We start from the raw sequence: 22665 nt of genomic DNA, 5'->3' as shown, positions 1-22665 counted from the left end.
ATTCCAAGTATATGTATACCCAGCGGTAAGTGGGCAAAGTGAAGACTACATGACAATCACCGCACTGGGTGGTGGTCAGCTGACACAGACCCTTCTGCACCATCCTTTTCCTTAGCTTCACCTGTTCTAGGCTTTTGGAAACTCATGGCACAGCTGTACAATATACTGAAACCCTCTAAGGCAGCCACAGTGAAGTGAGTCCAGACACCACCAACCTTAGCCAGATCCTCTTACTAATACACCTCAGAAAACAAAAACCGATGAAGCAGAGTGAAACATGTTTACATCAAAACATGCATGTTAGTATAGTGGACCATCTTTTGACATCTCTCGTATTGGGATTTCAAGCATGCTGCAGTGTAAACAATGCTGTGTTGCCACAGTGCTAAATCCATGCTGCAAGAGCTTTCTGTAGGTCATGAATCCAAAACCACACAGCCAAAATGATGACTGAGGTTTTGCAGAAGAAAAATTGAAATTACCCCCAGTTTATCCCCTAGTTAATAACAAGAGTAAGAGTTGCAGCACAGTCAGCACTGCATTCTGAGCCAGATTGCCTTTGTGTAAATAAGTTGGATAAACCCAGAATAGTATTTTTTTTTTTTCTTGAACTCTTGTCTTTTGCTACTGTTCTCTCCCCCTCCCTCCTTCCTGGAGGACAGTTTCTCAAAAATAGTCTGCCTGTCCCTCTTCCTTCTTGGACTTTCTCCCCTCCCCCCCCCTCCCCCCCACGGACAATTTTCTGTTGCTGTCACACTTTGATTATCCTTCTCTTACTGCCTAAGAACAACCACAGTCTAGGCCCATTGGCCCAGTCACTTTGCACTGTTCCACTTGTGCAAAGGAGCACTAACCCAGGCAGATTAAATCCCTCAAGGGGCATCCTTGGATGGCACAAAAGTAATGTTAAACCCCTGGTAGTTGCCAGTATAGGGGGCATGGCTGGGAGCAATACAGTATGGTCAGGGCTCCCTTTGTGAGGTGATGAGTCATCTCTGAACTAGAGCCTGATTAAGCCACACCTGGTGATAAGTCATTCCTCCAGCCAGTCCACAAGCCAGGAGCTGGTCTGGTGACTCTCAGGACAGGTATAGAAGCCTCATAGGAGAAACAGTAGCTCAGTCTGCCCAATGTGTCTTCAAGGCTTGGAACTCTCCCCTGCCTGATAGCAGTGCCAGACTCTACAGGCTTTAACCTGCTCCAGCTCTGCTCTGACTCCAGCCTTGTTCCCAGTCCCTCTCCAACTCTGCCCTTGCTTTGTTCTAATCCCTCTCTTGATTCCTGGCCTGGCTGCCAATGCACTGATCACTAGGCCCAACCCACCACACCCCAGCTTCTGATACCCTGGCACCCCAGCACTCCTGGCTGCTGTAATGGCTGCTCGGGGCTGTTAACTGCTGATGCAAGCAAGCATCAGGGAGTTGGCCTGATGCAGATTGGCCCCATGATCAAGGGAATGCAAAGGACACATTTGGACCTTCCTTCCTCAACTTCACTGAGCCTTCTTTGTCTGCAGCTGAGGATCAAACCCTCTGTGTCCCTGTCCCAGTTCATCGTGCATCTACAGATATGCAGTGCTTCTTGCTAAATGTTCTGTATCAGTAAAATTATTGGTATGGAGGATATGACATTTCTGCTGCTAACTGGTTTTCAGTGAGGACTTTTACGCATTTGCGTTTTGAGTTGAGATGGTTGCATTTCATCATATAATTTAAGCCACCTGATGTTTTTTCTGGATCTAAAAACTTTGCAAGGGCCAAATTGTGCTCTTTGCTACACTGGTTTAAATACATTGACTTCAAAGGAGTTACTCCAGATTGATGCCGATGGAATCCAGTCCAAATTTTGGCCTGGAATTTTACTCTTTAGCTCAAAAATGTGCGGTTGTCTAAATGCTCATTTGCGTGTGTGTGTGTATATATAAGCTGGAAGGAAGTGTCTCAACAGTGCTGAAGAAATGTCTTTTTTTTTTTTTTCTCTGTTGTGTATACTGAATCCTTCCTTAAGCAACACACACTGACCAGAGTGTTGCATACATCCCAGGACAAAAAGCAAAAGACCATTCTTTCAATACATTGAATTTTGAAGCTGCATTTTTGAGTGTGGCAGCACTCAATTTTCTGCGTTCTAATTTGAAATTTCTCTTGGAGCATCTCATGACCCACACCAGCAACAGTGGAACTAATTGAGGCTGGCTAGTGGCTTTACTGTGAGAACTACAGCTTGAAAGAGGCTTGTTTGGCAATGATCTTTCTAATTCCCCTTGACAGTGGAGCACTTGTGTTTAGATTAGTGCTTCTGACCCTTATCAGGTCAAACATTATTCAAAATCAAACATTTTCACCAATCCCTTTACATTCACTATAAAAGCAAGAATATAATACGTATGAATTATAACAATGAGTGTACCTGACCTTGAAGGCTAAGGATGTGCAGGGAATGAGATTCATTGTATTAGATTGTAATCACATTTTCAGCATCTCTCAGCCTCCTTGTTTGCCTTTTGCTAACTGCCTGGGGGGTCTCAACCTGCTGGTTGAGAAACACTGGCTTGTAAGGTATTGGAGGTGTGGGGTAATGATCATGTCACATCCTACACAATCCATTCACAGAACGCGGCATCAGCCTTGCAGAAGGCCACATTGCACCCTGCTAGCAAGCACGAATAAAACCTTTCTCACCTCACTGATAAATGCCAGAAGAGGTCCCTCTCAACAGGTTACCATGCTTTATGCTGCCAGCCTGCTTCCTTCCTGGGTAGCAGGGCTGCCTGATGGACTCCATGCAGGTTTCTTTATGCCCCTTGCCTGCTCTCCCCAAAGGAGCCAATACTACCTTCCAGCTTGCTCGCCAATGGAGGGAAAACAGAGGGTGGGGGTAGGGGTTTTCCTGGCAGAGAAAAAGAAGTGTGGTCAGGACCAGCCTCACCTCCCGAAAGCCAGATACCCATCCTTTTGTCACAAACACTATGGTGGTTTCTGTTTCATTCCAGGAAACTGGCCAGTCCTTAACTATTAGCTGTTTTTCCAAGTGTTAAAATCAGCAAAAAGCTGATCCCTCGATTGGAGTGTTGTGGGGCCTCAGGAAGCCTTGAGTCAGCCTTTGCTGGCTTGAATCCAGAGTTAGATGCAGATTAGTGACTAGCTGCTCAGACGCCCAAGGAGGGAAAATCATCACCAAAATAGCCCTCTAAACTGAACCCAGTGGAGTAGACTATCAAAGCAAACTGCTCCATACGGCCATTTCTGTTTACCTTCCTCTGAATGTCCTGGTCCAACACTAAACATTTGTTTTGCTTTCAAATCAAAACCTATGCACACTTATATCCAGGAAGCCATTCCATAAATAGTGTACTGTCATCCTTGTACAGATGTGCTTTCAGCATAGCCATATCCGGCAATGAGTCTCCAGTATTTCCCCTTCTCTACACTTATCACATTAAGTGAGCAGACAGCTCTTTGGCCACCTGTGTTTATTCATTATCCTTTAAAGCTGGCACATGGGAGAGTAACCACTACTTGTAATACAGCTGCCGATAACACAGTATAAATTGTTTTCAGCATTCAGTGGTAAACCTTGGTTGGTGAGTGATCCTATTTTTTGTCTTCTTTTTTTGTTCCAGTGGGTTTATATTGGAAAATGATTAATTGGATATATTTCAGACCAGACGAAACATTAGACAAAATACATTCGTCAAAGACACTTGAAGAGTGTATTAGTTACCTTCCTGTGGCACATAAGTAATAATTCAGTTTCTTAAAATACTCCATCTGGATTAGAAAGGTTACCTGAGTTCCCTTCACATGAATTTAGCAAAGAATTAACGTAACATAGCAGTGCTACACATGTATAGATAACTAGATAGCATTAAACTACCATTTATACTACTGATTGAAAATTGCAGCTAGCTTCATCTGGAATTTAGGATACTTTTCTTTACTAATCCGTTGTATTGGTCAGAGCTGCAATATTATTAAATATTACTATAATAATATTATGCAATATTATATTATTGAGTGTATTTCACATAGGCTGCCAGGCCCAATTTATCTAGTTTTGGAATGATGATGAACATTTGATATTTTAAATTCAATAACAGAACCCAGAATAACACAACCCAACGAAAGGTGCCAAGCACAAGGCAAAATCCTGCAAAGCTCAGCCTTCCGTTCCAATTGTTTTGCACAGCTATTTTGCCCAATTTCTCTTTGAATGTTTCCAGATGAATAATGGCAGTGGAAATGAGTTAGTCCTTCCCAAAGCAAAAGACAGGACATTTAAAACAAGGGCTAGAATATGATAGAATAGAGTTATGATATTTTGAAATTGAGCAGATGAGAACTTTTTATTATTCACTTTGGTTCTGCCACCCACACCCTAGGGTTGCAATTTTTAGTTGGACGTATTGCTGGAGGTTTCATCACATGACATAATCTTTAATTAAAGATTAATCTTTAATTCCTGGAGACTCCAGGACAATTCTGGAGGACTGGCAACCCTACCACACCCTCACTTGCAGAGTAAAATACTACTCAATGAGAGTAAATGTGGGACTATAATCACCATTATTATTCATCAGGTATATTTCAGCAAGGCCTAAAAGCTTCAACCAGTTTGGGCCTCATTGTGCTAGTCATGTACAAACACACAATAATAAATGAGTCTCTGCTTCTAAGGGCTAGTAGTCTAAAAGATGAGATGGATGATACAAAGAAAAGTCGTGGGGTGGTGGGGGAGAGGGAAACAATAAATATAGTAGGAGGCAATCAGACACTAAGAGGCCCTTAGTGAATGGAACTGGTGATGTTCTTCTGCCCAAAGGAAGGTCAGGGCAGAATTTGAAGAGTTTTTACAAGTTTTCTTGTGGGTAATAAACCTTTTGTGAAATTTCACAGAAAAGTAACATTGTGGGGGGTATGAAATCGGGCAAAACAAAATTGCGAAATTTCTATGATGTTTAGTGAATATTTGTTCATAATTTAGAACACCCTGAATTTCATTACATTTCAGATCCTGATGCCTAAATGGGGAATGTTCATCCAATGGGGAAATCTGTAGTAGGTTCCCACAGGCAGGGCCGGCTCCAGCTTTTTGGCCGCCCCAAGCGGTGAAGAGAAGGGAAGAAAAAGCCACGATCGGCGGCTGCTCTACCGTGCCGCTTCATTCTTTGGCAGCAATTTGGCGACGGGTCCTTCCCTCCGAGAGGGACTGAGGGACCTGCCACTGAATTGCCGCCGAAGACCCGGACATGCCACGCCCTTCCATTGGCCACCCCAAGCACCAGCTTGCTGCGCTGGTGCCTGGAGCCGGCCTTGCCCACAGGATCTGTTCTTGACCCAGTGCTATTCAATCTCTTTATCAATGAGGTGGAAGAAAATATAAAATTATTGCTATAAAGTTTATAGATGACACAAAAGTTCATGGAGTGGTAAATAATGATAAGGGCAGCTCAGTTCTGCAGAGCCATCTGGATTGCACGTTAAACTGAGCTCACTTAAACAATATGCATTTTAATTCAGCTAAATTTAAGGTCATCTAACTATGAACCAAGCATATAGGTCAGACTTTATAGGCTGGTGGGGTGTAATTTGGAAAACTGACTAGAAAAGGAGTTACGGTCACATTGGATAACCAGCTGAACATGCACTTCCTGTGCAATGTGATGGCTCAAATAGCAAATGTGATCCTTGGATTATAGCAAGGGAATATCAAATAGAAATTAGGAAGCTGGTGTTTCCAATGTATACAGTATTAGTGAGACCATGACTGGAATACAGTGCCCAGTTCTGGTATCCACACTTTATAAAAAATGTTGACAAAGGGTTCAGAAAAGAGTGCCAAGAACAAACTCATTTCTGGACAATCTGCTTTACAGTGAGAAACTAGAGAAGCTAAATCTCTTTAGTTTCACCAAGAGAAGGAGAAAAGGTGATTTGATCATGGTCTACAAGTATGTGGAGAAGAGATTTCTGATAGCAGAGGGTTCTTTAATCTAGCAGATAAAGGTATAGCAAGATCTAATGACTGGAAGCTGAAACTAGAAAAAATCAGTCTAGAAATAGGGCACAGGTATTTTTACAATGAGCATAATTAACTATTGGAACAATTTACCTGGGGTTGTGGTGGATTCTCTGTCATTTGAAGTCTTGAAACCAAGACTGGGATGTCTTTCTAAAAGAGATTCTCTAACTCAACTAAAAGTTATGAGCTTGATGCATGAATCACTAGGTAAAATTCTATTCCTTGTGTTATGCAAGAGTTCAGACTAGATTTATCATAATGGTCCCTGCTGGCCTATGAATCTGTAAATTTTACACAGACTTTGCACTGGTCAGTGACAACACAAGGTGCAAGGGAGTAAAGAATCTAGTTCTGAATTGCTGCTGTTATGATGAGGTGTATAATGTAGAAAAACAGCTTGATTTTTGAGATCTCAGATGGAGTTTGCAGAGCAACAGTTAGAAAAAGTCATCATTTGGCTTGTAATTGAATCATGAAACCCCCATAATGACACTCTTATTGAATAAGTACCAGGAGGTCCTCTAGTTCAGTTGGCACAATACTAGCAGGAGGTTGGCAAAGATGGCTTTAAGACACCTTTACTCTCCCCCTTGTCCTGGGGCTCAGCCTAGTTCTGGTGCCAGGCAGAGCAGCCTGATTATACCCTGCCCTAACTTACACCTGCCAAGATGATCTGGCACCTGGGAACTGCCAAGGGGTATATGGAAACCCTGGCCATGTCTCCTTTATCTGTGAGGAAACCCCCCAAGGGAACATGAGCCAAGGGAAGGAGTAGAAACTATTGTGGTGTTTCTGTGCTACCTGAAGATTCCCCTACATGGGGAGAATCCTCCAGGGGACAGATCCATTAGCTTTATCGATGTTTTGTGATATTCTGGTGATGCAGAGCAGCTGGAGTGGGGCCAAGGATCAGGCGCACCAAGTATAACTACATTTTAAAGTAGTCTTTCCCAAATTCTGCCTTTGGATGCTCACTGGTGGTTCCCGTTGACATTAGTGGGAACTCTGTAGGCTAAATCCTCGTCCCATTGAAGTCATTGACAAAATGTCCATGTACTTCAACAGAACCAGGATTTGACTCCATGAGCATATTCAAGGAAAGCATTTGGCCTTAAAGAAATAAAATCTCTCAGAAGCCAAAGGAAGTCTAAAGAGAATTGAAAGCAACTATTTCCCTGTGTTGTTCAAATTCTGCTCTCCGTTACTCTATGTACCCAGAGAGACTCTGCTGAACTATTCTGAACTGATACAAAGGAGAGCAGAATTTGGGCCACTATCTCACATCTATTTACTATACTAAAGGGAATGAAAACAAGATCAGGGTCCACCCCTTACTGTCTCTTGAAAGGCTACTGTTTATTTTTAGAGCTCCATGGCCGGGGTTTTCCTGTTGGTTTTGTTGTCTTTTTAAACTCTCCCAACTCCAAATAATACTGTAGCCTTTAATTGTTACTGTAAAGTTGTGGGCAGGTTTTCCATCAGGGCAGTACAAGTACAGAGTTTCCAACACAAAGAAAAGTGTAAATGTACCTCTTTCATGTATCCCTGAGGTAGTGATGTTTTTCATTCTAATTTTCGTAAATTAAGCCACATTAAGTAATTTTATTCTGAATTAACATAGGGAAAAAATAATCTAGGCGGTCGTGTCAGAACTTGCATGGCAGTATGAAATACTGTGGTTATGAGAGACAGACAGGATTGGTGATTCCCTGCCTTACCTCATAGGGGTGCTATGGGGATAAATACACTAAAGGTTGTGAGGTGCTCAGATACTAGAGCAATAGGGCTATATAAGTACCTAAAATAGATGTTTAAGTCACATGCAATATATAGCGAAGTCTAGATCAAAATAACAGTGCTGGCAAATGCTGACCTATTCAGGACATAGACGGCCCACTCATTGCCCTGGACTTGGGGGCCATTGTAAAGTCTGAGCCTGGAAGTATGATTTCCCTATTTCCATAGAAAGCAAGAGGAATATTCTAAAGGATCTTCAGATGACTGGCATATGGCATCAGAGTTTGGAGGAAGCCATCTGCTTTTGCAGTCTGAAGGAAAAATACAGCGTTTCCACAAAGCTTATGTGAAGTTGGTGGTAAAGGATGGGAGCAGAGCAGAGGATGCGAGTGCATGTGAATTTTACTATGATAAAGAAGAATGAAGGGACCATAATGGACACAAAGTCTCTTGACTGTCAGTTGAACTAGTTGTGATCCAGAGTCTTTTCCAGAACATGTGGAAGTTACTGAGTAACAAAGCCTTCTGTACAGGCAGTAACACACACCAAGGAGTGCAGTTTGTGCTAGATACCTCCACTTCTTGAGTGGTTGAAAGAATCTGACCTTTGACTTCTAGCCTCCTAACACATCTGAAGGGTATTGCGTGTGTATAACCATTAACCACACACATTATGATGTTGTTTTGGACATAATGCCTATAGGCATCTCAGAAATACAAAGTTTGAAAAGTATTAATTATTTATACTGTAAAACATAGGCTTTCTTATCTCAGGTTGACTGATGAAGAGTCAACCTGAAGTTCAGACGCTACTAGAGGTGGAGTCCACAAAAGACTGAGGCCTTCTCTACATTTAAAAGGGTTTGTCAGTATAGAAATAGATAGATAGAGCTATACCAGCAAACCACCCTAGTGAAAATGTAGCTTATGCTGGAAAAAAAGACACAATAAGCGACACAGGCAAAAGTACTTTTTTCCTGGAATAACTGCAGGGATTTTGCTGGCATAGTTTGTTGGTGAGGGGTGTCATTTAAAAAAAACAAACAAACATTTTTTATTAAGGCAAAGTTACAATAAAATGTTAACATGCTACATCATACATTACTTATTCAGGAGCTAGTTAATATTCAAAGAACCTGGCTAAAGATTCTGGCTCGCTGTCTGGAGATCCCTTCTCCACTGAGTATGCTAAAAAGGGTGATCACATTTCTAAATACCTTTCTCTTTTTGGCACTTCTGTTGTATACATAAATAGTGTGAAAGCTTTTCCATTACAAGGACAGTCTGTATTTTACTATACTGCAGTTCCATAGGAGGAGGAGTCATGTTTTCCAATGTGCAATAAAAAAGTCTTGCTGCTAACAATAAGAAACTAATGTCATTCTGTTTTAAAATATAGATCCTTTACTGTATCATTAAGTAAGCAGGTCTGGTGCTGGCATTTTGTTGTAAGATAAGTCTCTTTAATAATTTCCTCCCAAAACCATTCAATTCCTGGACATAACCGTCACATATCCAAGTATGTTCCCCTTTCTCCACAGCTCCCCCACAGAACGCCCACCAGTAGCAAAAATATGATTGATTTTAACTGGAATCAAATGTCATCTACACAGTGACTTCTAAAATTTTTCTTTATGAGCCATACTAACTGAAGATTTATATCCCCTTTCCCATATAGAGACCCAATCATCCAGATCAATTTCTTTGTCCAAGTCCCTTTTCCATCTTTTCATTTGGGTAGTGTTCTTATCAACATCTTTTTCAGTCAAAACTGTAGATCTCTTAGAGAGTGAATCTTTTGTTCCAACCTGCTCCTGGGCCAACTCTTCAAATATGGTAAAAGGTCTACATAGAGCCACCAGGCATCCAGATTTCACAATAAAATGTTTGACGTGTAAATATTGAAATATCTTTATATTATTTACATTATTACATATCTCTTGGTGTGATTTCAGATCAGGACCCAGGGACAGCTGTCTGAATTGAGTAATCTCAGCTGTTACCCACAACAAATAGGTGCTTTGATATTTCTTAGGGATAAATTCCTGATTATTAATGAAAGTAGCTAAAAGAGAGGACCTTGGCAACAGGAATTTAAAACATTTGTCCAAAGCTGCTAAGACGTTCTGGATGAATGGGTGATTTTTTATTTTTGGTAACAATTTCTTTTTAACCCAACTTTTACTATAAATAGATATATTTGTTCAGTCTTGTTCAAGTTTTACCCAGTGTTTGATGGTCTGTTGTTATGGGTGTGGGTTTTGTCACAGTTCTAACCACTGTAGCTATGTCGGCAAAACTTTTAAATAGAACTGGTCAGAAATTTTTCATCGCAACCATTTTTTTTGACAAAAAAGTCCATTTTTGTGGAAATCCAAATGTTTAAAAAAAGGGTGAAATTTGATGAAACTTTGTTTGGAAAATAAACCTGAAATGAAGTATTTTGATAATGCCAAATCAGGATGTGGAATGGGTTATTTCCATTTTTTTTAATGACTTTTCAAAATGAAACTTGTAATGGTCAAAATCAGAATGAAAAGTTTCAATTTTATCTAAAGTTTAGAAAGTTTTTGCTTTTGTTCTGTTTCAGAATGGAAATTTTTTTGAAATTGCAGAATTGCCCACTAAAGAGAAAATGTAATTCCAGTCCTGCTGGACTTTTAAGTGTAGACCAAGGCTGAGGAATGGGTCCTTATGTCTGTGGAACAGGTCATGTGTTTATTCTGTTCCATTGTGCAGATTTAGAAATGGTTGTTAGTACAGCTGGTTATCTACAAAAAATGAATTGCTTTCCAAATAGCAGATTTTTTACCCATGTTCATTTTGGTTGGCATCTGAACTTAGCATTGTGACTGGCATCACTCAGCCAATCACACATTGGTTCATCGTACGATCAAAGCAAGTTGCATGAAACAAAGAGAAGATTATTGAAGAAATGGGTAGTTATTTTTTCCCAAGTTGTTACATAAAAATTGCAAAGCCACTTCACCACAGTGGGCTGAGAGAGTCTGAAACAGATCTGGATGTTCTGCCAAGTGCTTGGGAATCAAGAATTACCCTATTTAGTGGCTAATAATGGTAATTTTTAAACCCTTGTTTGGGGTGTGGCATGTTTTTAGGTTTGTGGCTTGTTGACTCGTATTCATATGTGGCTATGTCTGCAGCACAAGTACCGTTTCTTGTGGAGTTGCAGCTGGATAGTTTGAAAATGCCAGTGAGCCAGTATCAATGCCAGCTGGAGTTAAAGAGGGAGAAATATGAAGAGAGGAAATTAGAGATGGGGCCTGAACAGTGAAGTTCAGATCTGGACCTAAATGTTTCCGAAGTTTGTGAATGTAAATGAAGACAAACTACTCACCTTCATGTGTAAGGCGCTTTGTGGGGTATCCCTACCCTACCTATCATGTCTCATGCCACATTGAGCTGTAGACCCCTGCTTTATCATCCATCAGTCCCATTTCCCCACAAACACTATCATGCTTTCTCTTGTATAGCCCCTTATCAATTTGAGGAGTTCCCCATAAAAATCTGCAAGGCCTCCTCCTGCATTATCCTCCTCCAAATCTCTCCTTAAAACTCATCTCTGCCATGAGGCCTGCAAAACACTTGACAATGGCTAGGCAATTTTGTTTACTGTGACAACTGCTACTTACTTCCTCTTGTCTGGAGATTCCTCCCATCCCGTTCCCCTCCCCCCCCCCCCATATGTTTGTCATATCTACCTATTCTCTCATCTCAGACTTACATTTAAGTTCTTTTTCTGTGCTGTGTTTATATAGTGTCTAGCATGATCCTTGACTAGGACCTCATGGTGCTACTGCAATACAAATAAATAATAATGATTGATGCTTAGAGCTGGAATAATACAGGGTGTAAAAAGAAAGGAGAAACAAAAATGGGAGTAAATAATGAAAGTTAAATATCTCTCTATTTTTGAGAGATTATTTCAGTCCTGCAAAGTTCTTATAAATAATATAGTGATGGGTATCATATAAATGTCTGTAGTAAACGTGATTAAGGAATCAAAATGAACCCAAACATAATAAAATTCAGAGCTAAACAGAAATGCAAAGCATAGTCGGAGAAAATTATAAAAAGACATTGAAAAGAAGCATTTTACAGAAAAAGGTGCAGTGGCTGGTGAATGAAAAGAGGTTTAGGAAAAAGGGGGGGAGGGAAAGAGACCAAACAAAAACAAAGACAGAAAGAAATACCTGGAAAGAGGAGAAACCCAGATGAAATGGTTATAAACACCTGGCATGATGGCTGAGGGGAAAATAAGATTTTAAAAAAAAGCCTCAGAGAACATAGAAATGAAAGATAAATCTGGAATTGTGAGGTATGGAGAGGAGAGAAACACAACAGGAAATCAAAAGAAATAAAATCTTGGCCAGTGAATGAAAGGAGAGAAGCAAACATAGACCAAATCAGTATATTGTTAGAACAAAACCCTGAATTATGATGTATGATTTTCACATGGACTGCATATACCTGGGAGCAAATTCTTTTCTTATTTACAATGGCCTAATTCCATCAATGCCAACAGATCAAGGACCCGATCCACCACTGAAGTCGATGACAATCTTTTCAGCGGCTTCAGTTGCCTTTGGCTCACATCTAACAGAGCAGCACTTGCCCAAACCATTCCAATTATTATAAACATAGTAGCCTTCCACCCCTTGCCTCATAAAGCCCCTTGCTCAGGCATGTATTACACCACTGGGGGACACACCATTCAGATCATTACAGTTTACACAAAATCTTGCACTTTTGAGTGGAATCCAATCACTAATGTCAAATAGCTATCTAGCCTTTATTCTTTAACAAATTACTGGTTACCGTGTGAATAGGGTTCTGTCTTGTATGCCTGAAGTTTTATAGCAATTGGGAGCTGTCATTTTTTTTTTTTTTTTAATAAAAGTCTGTTCCTTTCCAAAGAAAAATTTCCTGTGTTAACAGATTGTAGTTTACCTGCAATCAAATACTCACTCCGAATTTTTTGTAACTCTGGCACATCATAGGATTAAGAACCTGATCTTGACAACCTCAACTCTCACTGGGGGAAGGGATAGCTCAGTGGTTTGAGCATTGGCCTGCTAAACCCAGGGTTGTGAATTTAATCCTTGATGGGGCCACTTAGGGGGATCTGGGGCAAAAATCTATCTGAGGATTGGTCTTGTTTTGAGCAGGGGGTTGGACTAGATGACCTCCTGAGGTCCCTTCCAACCCTGATATTCTATGAAATTAATGGTTAATTAGACTTGGATGAGCATTCTGCTCTAGGACTTAATGCTATGAAGTGCTGAGCACCTCCTGATTTATTATTTATAGGCTTTTCTTTTGTGCTTCATATTGTAGTCACTGAATAAATCAAACGTTAACATATTAAGCCCCCATAACACCACTCTGAGGTAGGGAAGTGTTATCTTCATTTTTTAAAGACGGAAAAACTGAGGCACAGAGAGATTAAGGCTCCATTTAAGCAAGTCACTTAAGCATGTAAAGTCAATGGTCTATAAACCCATGCCTTAATGTTGAAAAGAGCAGCATTACCTTCTAATGGATTTTCCTTAGGAAAACTCACTGGTTCGCCAGAAAGGCATATGGCCTTTAATTATGGCTTAATAAAGAAAGCCACCCGAGCCCCCATTTGGCAGAGATACCAAGAGGAACAGCAAGGGATTATGAGGTAGCGGAGAGCATACCAAATGACTCCTCTCCGTGTGGTCAGAGGAGTAGAAAAGAGGGGTGCAGTTGACACAGTCAGTAGCTGTTCTTAAGACACAATTGAACTTATTGATGTTCACAGCAATGAGATATGTATGTCCTCTGCCTCTATTGAAACGGGACCCTGCCAGTTTCATTAGGAAAAATGTTAAGTTTTATTGCTACATTCCTCTGAAAAGCTGAATCCCAAATCAATTCAGTGGATTCAACAGGAAAGTCTCTGTTTCCATCACCCACTCCAGAGTCTCTACTAGTTATTTGCAAATGTTGGCACCTCTGAAGAGACTTCTGATGCAATTGTCATTAACTGGGATACGGAGATGACTTTTTAGCTTCTCTGCTTTGCTCTACTGTGTCTGACCAATTGCTAAATGAAAACAAATAGCCTTTGGATTATGCCAGAATAGGAAGGCTTGCTCTGGGGAGTTTGGTAGAATTCACATGTTGGAAAAAACAAATGTCTACACAGTGCAAAGTAAAATTACACTGGGAACAAATCACCTGTTCTATTGATGTTCTATTGAATGTGTATTCTCATCACTGTGACACCATGCTTAGGTTCTGGTAACCAACCACCTAAAATAAGGCAATTTTAATATCAAAAAGAAACTTGAGCTCTCAGAGTGATCAGATTTCCTTAGAGGGTTGTCGTGCTCGGTCATACACGAATAGATCACAACAGTAATAAATCCTAGGGGTTATTTACTGTTCAAATATTTTATCATGGAGTTCCTAAACCATCACTGCCCTAAAGAGCACTTTGGTCTCTGGTTAAAAGAATCACTCAGTAATCTAAATGACAGTAAGCATCAATTAAGATTTAGGTTGGAGACTAAAACTACCCAATGATTTAGTTTCAGGGATTAAGGAAGACAAAACCTTGCTGACTGCTGGATAAGATTCGCATTCCTTTCCATTGTGATCATCCTACATCAAGGAAATGTTTGAAATTTTGGCAGCCTCTTATGATATCCCTGCTAAAGTTGTTATATGGTTTAAAATGATTTAAAAAAAAATACAGAACTGTAGCACAAGTGTGTTATATAAATCTTCACTGGTAGCACTGTCCCTTTTAGAAAAAGAATTTGATGTTGTCTCCCAGTGGGTGACCTTTAAAAGAGATTGCATCAAATAGAGGAACAGAGCTTTAGAGTCCCACCCCCAGCCTAGCTCTCCCTGTCCTAGACTTTCTCCGCAACCCACTCACTAAAGAATTCCTTTATTCAACACTCTAATTTGCAGCAACAGAATTAATTAAAAATGTCTGCCTCTTTAAAAACAGGGCTTTCTCTCACATCAGCTTAGGAGGAGTAGGAGATGTAGGGCCGGCTCTAGGCACCAGCAAACCAAGCACGTGCTTTGGGCAGCACATTTTCAAGGGCAGCATTCTGGCCTTTTTTTTTTTTTTTGGGCTTCCGGCGGCAAAAGCCTAGAGCTGGCCCTGGCAGCAGCAGCGCGGGGGGTGCCCTGGGGCTGCTGCAGTTCATGCCGCGGGGGAGCAGCGCCCACACCTTGTGGCTGGGCCGGGCAAGCTTCGAGCAGGGAACACTCAGGCTGGGGGCACCCCACAGGGCACACGGAGCCGCCTGCAGGTGCCGCAGAGCAGCTGCCCCCCAGCGCTGCAGCCGGGGCTGGGCGAAGCGGCCCAAGCTGCCCAGGGACTGTGGCAGGGCGGCCAGAAGTAGTAGCAGCAGCAGGGCCATAGAAGGCGGGGCGCTGTCGTGAGGGGCCCGCATCCCACTTTCCAGGGCTCCGCTGCCTCTGGGGCTACCCTGCCTTGGCTCCTCAGCCCTCTGTCGGGGTGGTCCCCCGGCTTTGCCCTCCCGGGTCCCGGCCGGTTCTGGAGGCAGGAGCCCTGGATGGAGGGACCCTGGGCTGAGGCGTGGCCCGGGAGCCCTGCTGCTTACCCCGACCCTGCCAGCGCCGGACCGGCTGGAGGTGAGGGGGAGCCGGCAGAGTCATCACTGGTCGGGGGGAGTCCAGGGCTGGGGCAGCAGGGGGTTTGGGGGGGGGGGCGGAGAGAGAGCCCAGGGCTGGGGTGTGGTGCAGCCAAAAATTTTTTTGCTTGGGGCGGCAAAAAACCTAGAGCCGGCCCTGAGGAGATGTCACCATGGGCTAGACTGTAATCTGGGCTCTATGCACCCACAAAGGGGATCAGGTGGGAGTAAAAATCTCTCTCTCAGCCTTGCATGGACTGCCCAGCCCTTGGATCTAAATGCACAGGGATACGTGGGTGCACACTACTTATTCTCCTCTGCAGTAGGTATATGGGGAGTGGACAGGGAGTGACACAAGGGGGATGAGAGATCTGAGATTGGGAGCACTGATGAGTCTGAGCAGAGCTGGGCAAATGATCCACATCAAATAATGCATTTGACAAATAGAGCCCTGTTTCTGGTCACAAATGAATAATTGTTTGCTGTTGAAAACTGTATGTTATGCACACATACGTCAACCTGTGCACTGTTTATGAACTGTTCACCATGTGAGCACTGTTTTAAGTATCTGATGGTAGTCATGATTTGCTTTTTGAGCAGCTTTGTTTGGCCATACAGGCCATATGCCTGTTGCCTGGCTGAGTGAGTTTAACAGTAGTCTAATCATAAGTTTGGACTTTTATGATTACAGATTTGAGATCTGCTTTCTGCCAATGTTTGTTTGTTTCTAGTAACATTCCTGCCACTGCATTTGTTTGGTAGAATGTTTGCAAAATGCTAACACTAAAGTGGAGAACTCAGTCAAAGCAAAGCCAGCCAAAGTTGATTTGTTTCAAAACATAATCTAATAATGGAGATGTTCTTTTGCCCAACTCGATAACTGAGTGTGTGTTAGGGGTCAGATTAATTATTAGTAACTATTACCCTATGTAGATTATTATGGGCCAGATTATTTGATGGCATAAATGGATGAAAGTCCCTGGCAATCATTACAGCTGTGCCTGTTTACATTGGCAGCAACTGGCCCTGTATTTTTTGATGCATCTAAGATGCTACTGCAGCTGCTGGACATATTCTGCAAGTTTGTGTTTCTTTGTGGACTAAGCAACTAAGTGTGACCTTTAATAAAATTGGTCATATGTCTTTGAGTGAAGGCAGTGTCGCTGTCTTACTGCCCTGTGTAGCCATATTTAGAGCTTGAGACCAGCATATTGTCAGTATATTCATTTATATTGAGTACAGACAACGGATAGGCCTTTTGCTTGACAGTCTAGTCATTAGAACATAAGTACGGCCATACTGGGTCAGACCAAAGGTCCATCTAGCCCAGTATCCTGTCTACCGACAGTGGCCAATGCCAGATGCCCCAGAGGGTGTGAACCTAACAGGCAATGATCAAGTGATCTCTCTCCTGCCATCCATCTCCATCCTCTGACAAACAGAGGCTAGGGACACCATTCCTTACCCATCCTGGCTAATAGCCATTAATGGACTTAACCTCCATGAATTTATCCAGTTCTCTTTTAAACGCTGTTATAGTCCTAGCTTTCACAACCTCTTCAGGTAAGGAGTTCCACAAGTTGACTGTGCGCTGTGTGAAGAAGAACTTCCTTTTATTTGTTTTAAACCTGCTGCCCATTAATTTCAGTTGTGTTCTTGTATTATGGGAATAAGTAAATAACTTTTCCTTATCTATTTTCTCCACATCACTCATGATTTTATATACCTCTACCATATCCCCCCTTAGTCTCCTCTTTTCCAAGCTGAAAAGTCCTAGCCTCTTTAATCTCTCCTCATATGGGACCCGTTCCAAACCCCTAATCATTTTTGTTGCTCTGAATCTTTTCTAGTGCCAGTATAACTTTTTTGAGATGAGGAGACCACATCTGTACACAGTATTCTAGATGTGGGTGTACCATGGATTTATATAAGGGCAATACGATATTCTCCGTCTTATTCTCTATCCCCTTTTTAATTATTCCTAACATCCTGTTTGCTTTTTTGACTGCCTCTGCACGCTGCGTGGACGTCTTCAGAGAACTATCCACGATGACTCCAAGATCTTTTTCCTGATTCATTGTAGCTAAATTAGCTCCCATCATATTGTATGTATAGTTGAGGTTATTTTTTCCAATGTGCATTACTTTACATTTATCTGCATTAAATTTCATTTGCCATTTTGTTGCCCAATCACTTAGTTTTGTGAGATCTTTTTGAACTTCTTCACAGTCTACTTTGGTCTTAACTATCTTGAGCAGTTTAGTATCGCCTGCAAACTTTGCCACCTCACTTTTTACCCCTTTCTCCAGATCATTTATGATTAAGTTGAATAGGATTGGTCCTAGGACTGACCCTTGGGGAACACCAATAGTTACCCCCTCCATTCTGAGAATTTACCATTTATTCCTACCCTTTGTTCCTGTCTTTTAACCAGTTCTCAGTCCATGAAAGGATCTTCCCTCTTATCCCATGACAACTTAATTTATGTAAGAGCCTTTGGTGAGGGACCTTGTCAAAGTATACTATGTCCACTAGCTTCCTTCTTGTCCACATGTTTGTTGACCCCTTCAAAGAACTCTAATAGATTAGTAAAACATGATTTCCCTTTACAGAAACCATGTTGACTTTTGCCCAACAGTTTGTTTTTCTGTGTGTCTGACAATTTTTTTCTTTACTACTGTTTCAACTAATTTGCCCGGTACTGATGTTAGACTTACCGGTCTGTAACTGCCGGGATCACCTCTAGAGCCCTTTTTTAAATATTGGCGTTACATTAGCTATCTTCCAGTCACTCGGTACAGAAGCCGATTTAAAGGACAGGTTACAAACCATAGTTAATAGTTCCGCAACTTCACATTTGAGTTCTTTCAGAACTCTTGGGTGAATGCCATCTGGTCCTGGTGACTTGTTACTGTTAAGTTTATCAATTAATTCCAAAACCTCCTCTAGTGACAGTTCCTCAGATTTGTCACCTACAAAAGCCAGCTCAGGTTTGGGAATCTCCCTAACATCCTCAGCCGTGAAGACTGAAGCAAACAATCCATTTAGTTTCTTCACAATGACTTTATCGTCTTTAAGCGCTCCTTTTGTATCTCGATCATCCAGGGGCCCCACTGGTTGTTTAGCAGGCTTCCTGCTTCTGATGTATTTAAACATTTTGTTATTACCTTTTGTGTTTTTGGCTAGCCGTTCTTCAAACTCCTCTTTGTCTTGTCTTATTACATTTTTATACTTAATTTGGCAGCGTTTATGCTCTTTTCTATTTACCTCACTAGGATTTGACTTCCACTTTTTAAAAGATGAATTTTATCTCTCACTGCTTCTTTTACATGGTTGTTAAGGCTCTTTTTTAGTTCTTTTACTGTGTTTCTTAATTTGGGGTATACATTTAAGTTGGGCCTCGATGGTGTCTTTAAAAAGCATCCATGCAGTTTGCGGGGATTTCACTTTAGTCACTGTACCTTTTTAATTTTTAACCCCCTCATTTTTGCATAGTTCCCCTTTCTGAAATTAAATGCCACAGTGTTGGGCTGTTGAGATGTTCTTCCCACCACAGGGATGTTAAATGTTATTTCAAAGAGCTGTACCTGTAACCAAAATTGATTGAGATGCAGGTTTTGGGTGTGGCAGCCCCAAATAGCCAGACTAAGGCTACCTGGCCCAGACCCTCATAAGGTATTTGGGCTCCTAACGTCTACTGAAATAAGTTAGGAGCCTAAGTGCCTTTGAGGATGTAGGCCCCTGGTCTGTTAAAGCAAGTACTAACATTATCTGGTTTTAAGAATTTTTTTTCCTGAGAAGCAAACAAAAAATGTCAAGTTCCAGATACTTAGCCTCATTGTGATACTGTCATGCTATTTCTTCTTCTGGTATGCCTTGCTTACTGTTTCTATGATGCTTTAATATTTTGAATACTTGCTAGAACTGCCCCCGTGAATCAATACGATTTATTTTAAAGGAAGCCTTATTGCTGTGAACAGGACTGGAACTGTTACTGCTCCTGTATTGTCTGCTGTCTTACCTCGGGAGTCAGACCTTCCATGGGTATAACTCGGGCCAGCTCCATTTACTTCAGTGGAGCTGTGCTGACTTTTTTACTAGCTGAGGGTCTGCCTTTTGCTATTTACATGCATTCAGTCAAGCTGTAGTATGACTGTGTGACTACCATCCCTCTTGGACAGGGGTGGCCAACCTGTGGATCCGGACCACATGCGGCTCTTCTGAAGTTAATATGCGGCTCCTTGTATTGGCACCGACTCCGGGGCTGGAGCTACAGGCGCCAACTTTCCAATGTGCCGGGGAGTACTCACTGCTCAACCTCTGGCTCTGCCACAGGCCCTGCCCCCACTCCACCCTTCCCGCCCCCTCCCCTCAGCCTGCCGTACCCTCGCTCCTCCCCCTCCCTCCCCAGAGCCTCCTACATGCCACAAAACAGCTGATCGGGAGGGAGGGGGAGGTGCTGATCAGCAACCAGTGGGTGGGAGGCACTGGGAGCGGGGTGGGGAGCCTGATGGGGGGCTGCTGACATATTACTGTGGCTTTTTGGCAATGTACATTGGTAAATTCTGGCTCCTTCTCAGGCTCAGGTTGGCCACCCCTGCTCTTGGACCTTTACGGAAACAAGTTGTGAATCGTAAAGCTGTCAAGCTGAGCAATGCTTTTAGATAAACACAATAAACATCGCTTCATTACACTTTGCCTTGTTATGATTACTTGCTCATGTGCTTTTCAAGAGATTTTTTGGGACATATGCTGCTTTGCATTCAACAGCTTGAGTCAGCAGACTGGCAGAACTGGATAACAGTTAAGGCTGTGAGCCACATTCTGCCCTCCCTCACACCCCAGGCAACCCCACTGAATTAATAATTCCTACATCACTGACATTAGGAAGCCTTCAGTAAACAAGCATTCTCTTGCATTTCTTTGTCCGCCTGAATTTCTCTTTGTACATCCTGTACACACATAGCTGGGTGGACTATTCACAGTGAACAATTTAGCTGAGGAATGTATCCCCTTTTTCTCTTCACAAATAATCCACTACATCACTTAACTAACAAATTCATTAAAAAGTTATTTATTCCACAAATATTTTAGTCAAACGCATTTTAACTTATGGACTAACTATCACTTAAAATACTCCCTGGTCATAATTTGCTATTTGGCCACCTAAATCACCACTGTGTAGGATCCCTGAATGGTGACTTTCAAAGAGTTTTCAGTGAGGCCATATTCTGGCACATGTTATAAGCTAATATTTGCTCTAATATTCGTGATACTTTCTCTGTCGGAACCAAATTGTATTCATGTGAACATTTGTGGAAAGAGATATAAAGAGGTGGCAAGTACCACTAATCTTTATTCAAAGACTATTCACAGATGTTTTTTGCTTCTGTTCATGCTTTTTAGAACAAAACAAATATCTTCCATACTTGAAGTACAGAGAAGACTACAACACACTTAGCACAACACCAGGGACCAGCAAGAAGCAGTATGGTTGACCAGTCATTACGCACGCCCATGTCATTTAGAATCACTTATAATAAAACAAATGAATACTTCCCATTAAAATTCAAGCAAATGAATACAAAGACAGTTGGTTAAAGTCTGAAAGAAAACTCAAAAAGACCTTTGAAACAGAAATATGGGGAAACGTGCACTAAGAATCACCTCCTTGGCCTTCAATCCCTGCTTTAAAGCATCCCCGGGACTTCTTGTACTCTTTTATTTGCCCTTTGGTTAAAGAGCACCGCTTCTAGGCTACCAATTTTTGCTGGTAGCCTAGCCTAGCCTATCATTTACATAAGTATAGTATATTCAACCGGAACAATAAAAGGAGAAACTCTTTGCCTGACAAATACAATATTTTTATTGATCATCTGCTCAATAAAAATAAGGACGGCCTTCTCCTGAAAAGAGCTTGCAATCTAACATTTCCCATCAATATATAGCAGATATGGGTGAACCCTAAAAGACGCTGGAAGAGCTAAGCTGCAATGGCAGATTGCAAGGAGGGAGACACTGTTGCAGTTAAAGCACTTGGTGCTGAGGAATCTGTCTCTGAAAACAAACAGAATTTAAGCAGATCAGTGGGATCACTCATTAAAGTTAAGCACATGCTTAATTGCTGTGCTGGATTGATGCCAGATTGCTCAGGACCTTGCAGGATCAAGCCCAAAGTAACTAGAGAAGAGGACATGTCTGAGGCATTTGCAACAATGGCAGGTGGTGTAAACAGAGGAATACTCACCTTGTGCAGGAATATGCTTTTTAATGTATCATCTTCCCTTCACTTTCACTTTTGCTGCTTTGCTTCTCTTGTTCCTAGTCTTAAATCCTCGGTAAGGTTAATGTAGCATGATGAGAGTCTTGCACATTGATTAATTATAACACTCTCTTTGGAGACCGAGGAGTCTGTTGGAAGGGTAAATTTTAAACCCGTGTTTTTAGAGAAACCACAAACGTTTTTCCTTCCGCTTTTAGTCACTGAGATGGTGATGACTTAGTTACATTTCCTCCCAGGGTGATTAACTGTTTTTGGCAGGGCCTTTCATATGTTCAGGTTAAAGGTTTCTTGAGTAAGAAGATAAGAAATGAAAATTCCATGTGTATCTTTACCTGTTTTTAAGTCGATGGAGTTACACAGTGTAATAATTTAACCCTTTTACTTTTATTTATTTGGAAGACCAAGTTGCTAAGAAGAGTTCCCACCCCTCTTATTTCTGGGCTTAGAACAGCCCTACCTGCTCTGTGAAAGGGAGACACCTAGAGCAATGTGTCCCTGCAGAGCTCTGAAGGTATGAAGTCCTGCTTGGATCCTGAAGGGTTGCAAGGACAACCACATAGAAGTTATGGGTAAAATTTTCAAAAGCACCGAAGGGTATGTCTACACAGCGAGCGGCAGCCTGTAGCAGCGAGCCTCAGAGCCCAGGTCATAGAATCATAGACTTTAAGGTCAGAAGGGACCATTATGATCATCTAGTCTGACCTCCTGCACAACGCACACCACAGAATCTCACCCACCCACTCCTGTATCAAACCCCTAACCTATGTCTGAGCTATCAAAGTCCTCAAATCGTGGTTTAAAGACTTCAAGGTGCAGAGAATCCTCCAGCAGGTGCCCCATGCCTCACGCTATAGAGGAAGGCAAAAAAACCTCAGGGCCTCTGGAGGAAAATTCCTTCCTGATCCCAAATATGGCAATCAGCTAAACCCTGAGCATGTGGGCAAGACTCATCAGCCAGAC

At 41.9% G+C, this 22665-nt stretch overlaps 1 protein-coding gene across 1 annotated transcript in view; it reads right to left on the bottom strand.

Moving 5' to 3' along the window:
• Positions 1 to 21815, bottom strand: part of NEDD9 (neural precursor cell expressed, developmentally down-regulated 9) — a 129356-nt gene extending 107541 nt beyond the window's left edge. Inside the window, exons 1-2 of the mRNA XM_054019815.1 lie at positions 21670 to 21815; positions 2682 to 2889 (exon numbers count right to left, since the gene is read on the bottom strand). The gene's annotated coding sequence lies outside the window, so the exon portion shown is untranslated. The remainder of the gene's footprint in view (positions 1 to 2681; positions 2890 to 21669) is intronic.
• Positions 21816 to 22665: the final 850 nt, after the last annotated feature.

The sequence above is a fragment of the Malaclemys terrapin genome, chromosome 2 (genome assembly GCF_027887155.1).
Source record: "Malaclemys terrapin pileata isolate rMalTer1 chromosome 2, rMalTer1.hap1, whole genome shotgun sequence".
In the NCBI taxonomy this organism is placed as follows: Eukaryota; Metazoa; Chordata; order Testudines; family Emydidae; genus Malaclemys; species Malaclemys terrapin.
This window is presented reverse-complemented; position numbering and strand designations above follow the sequence as displayed.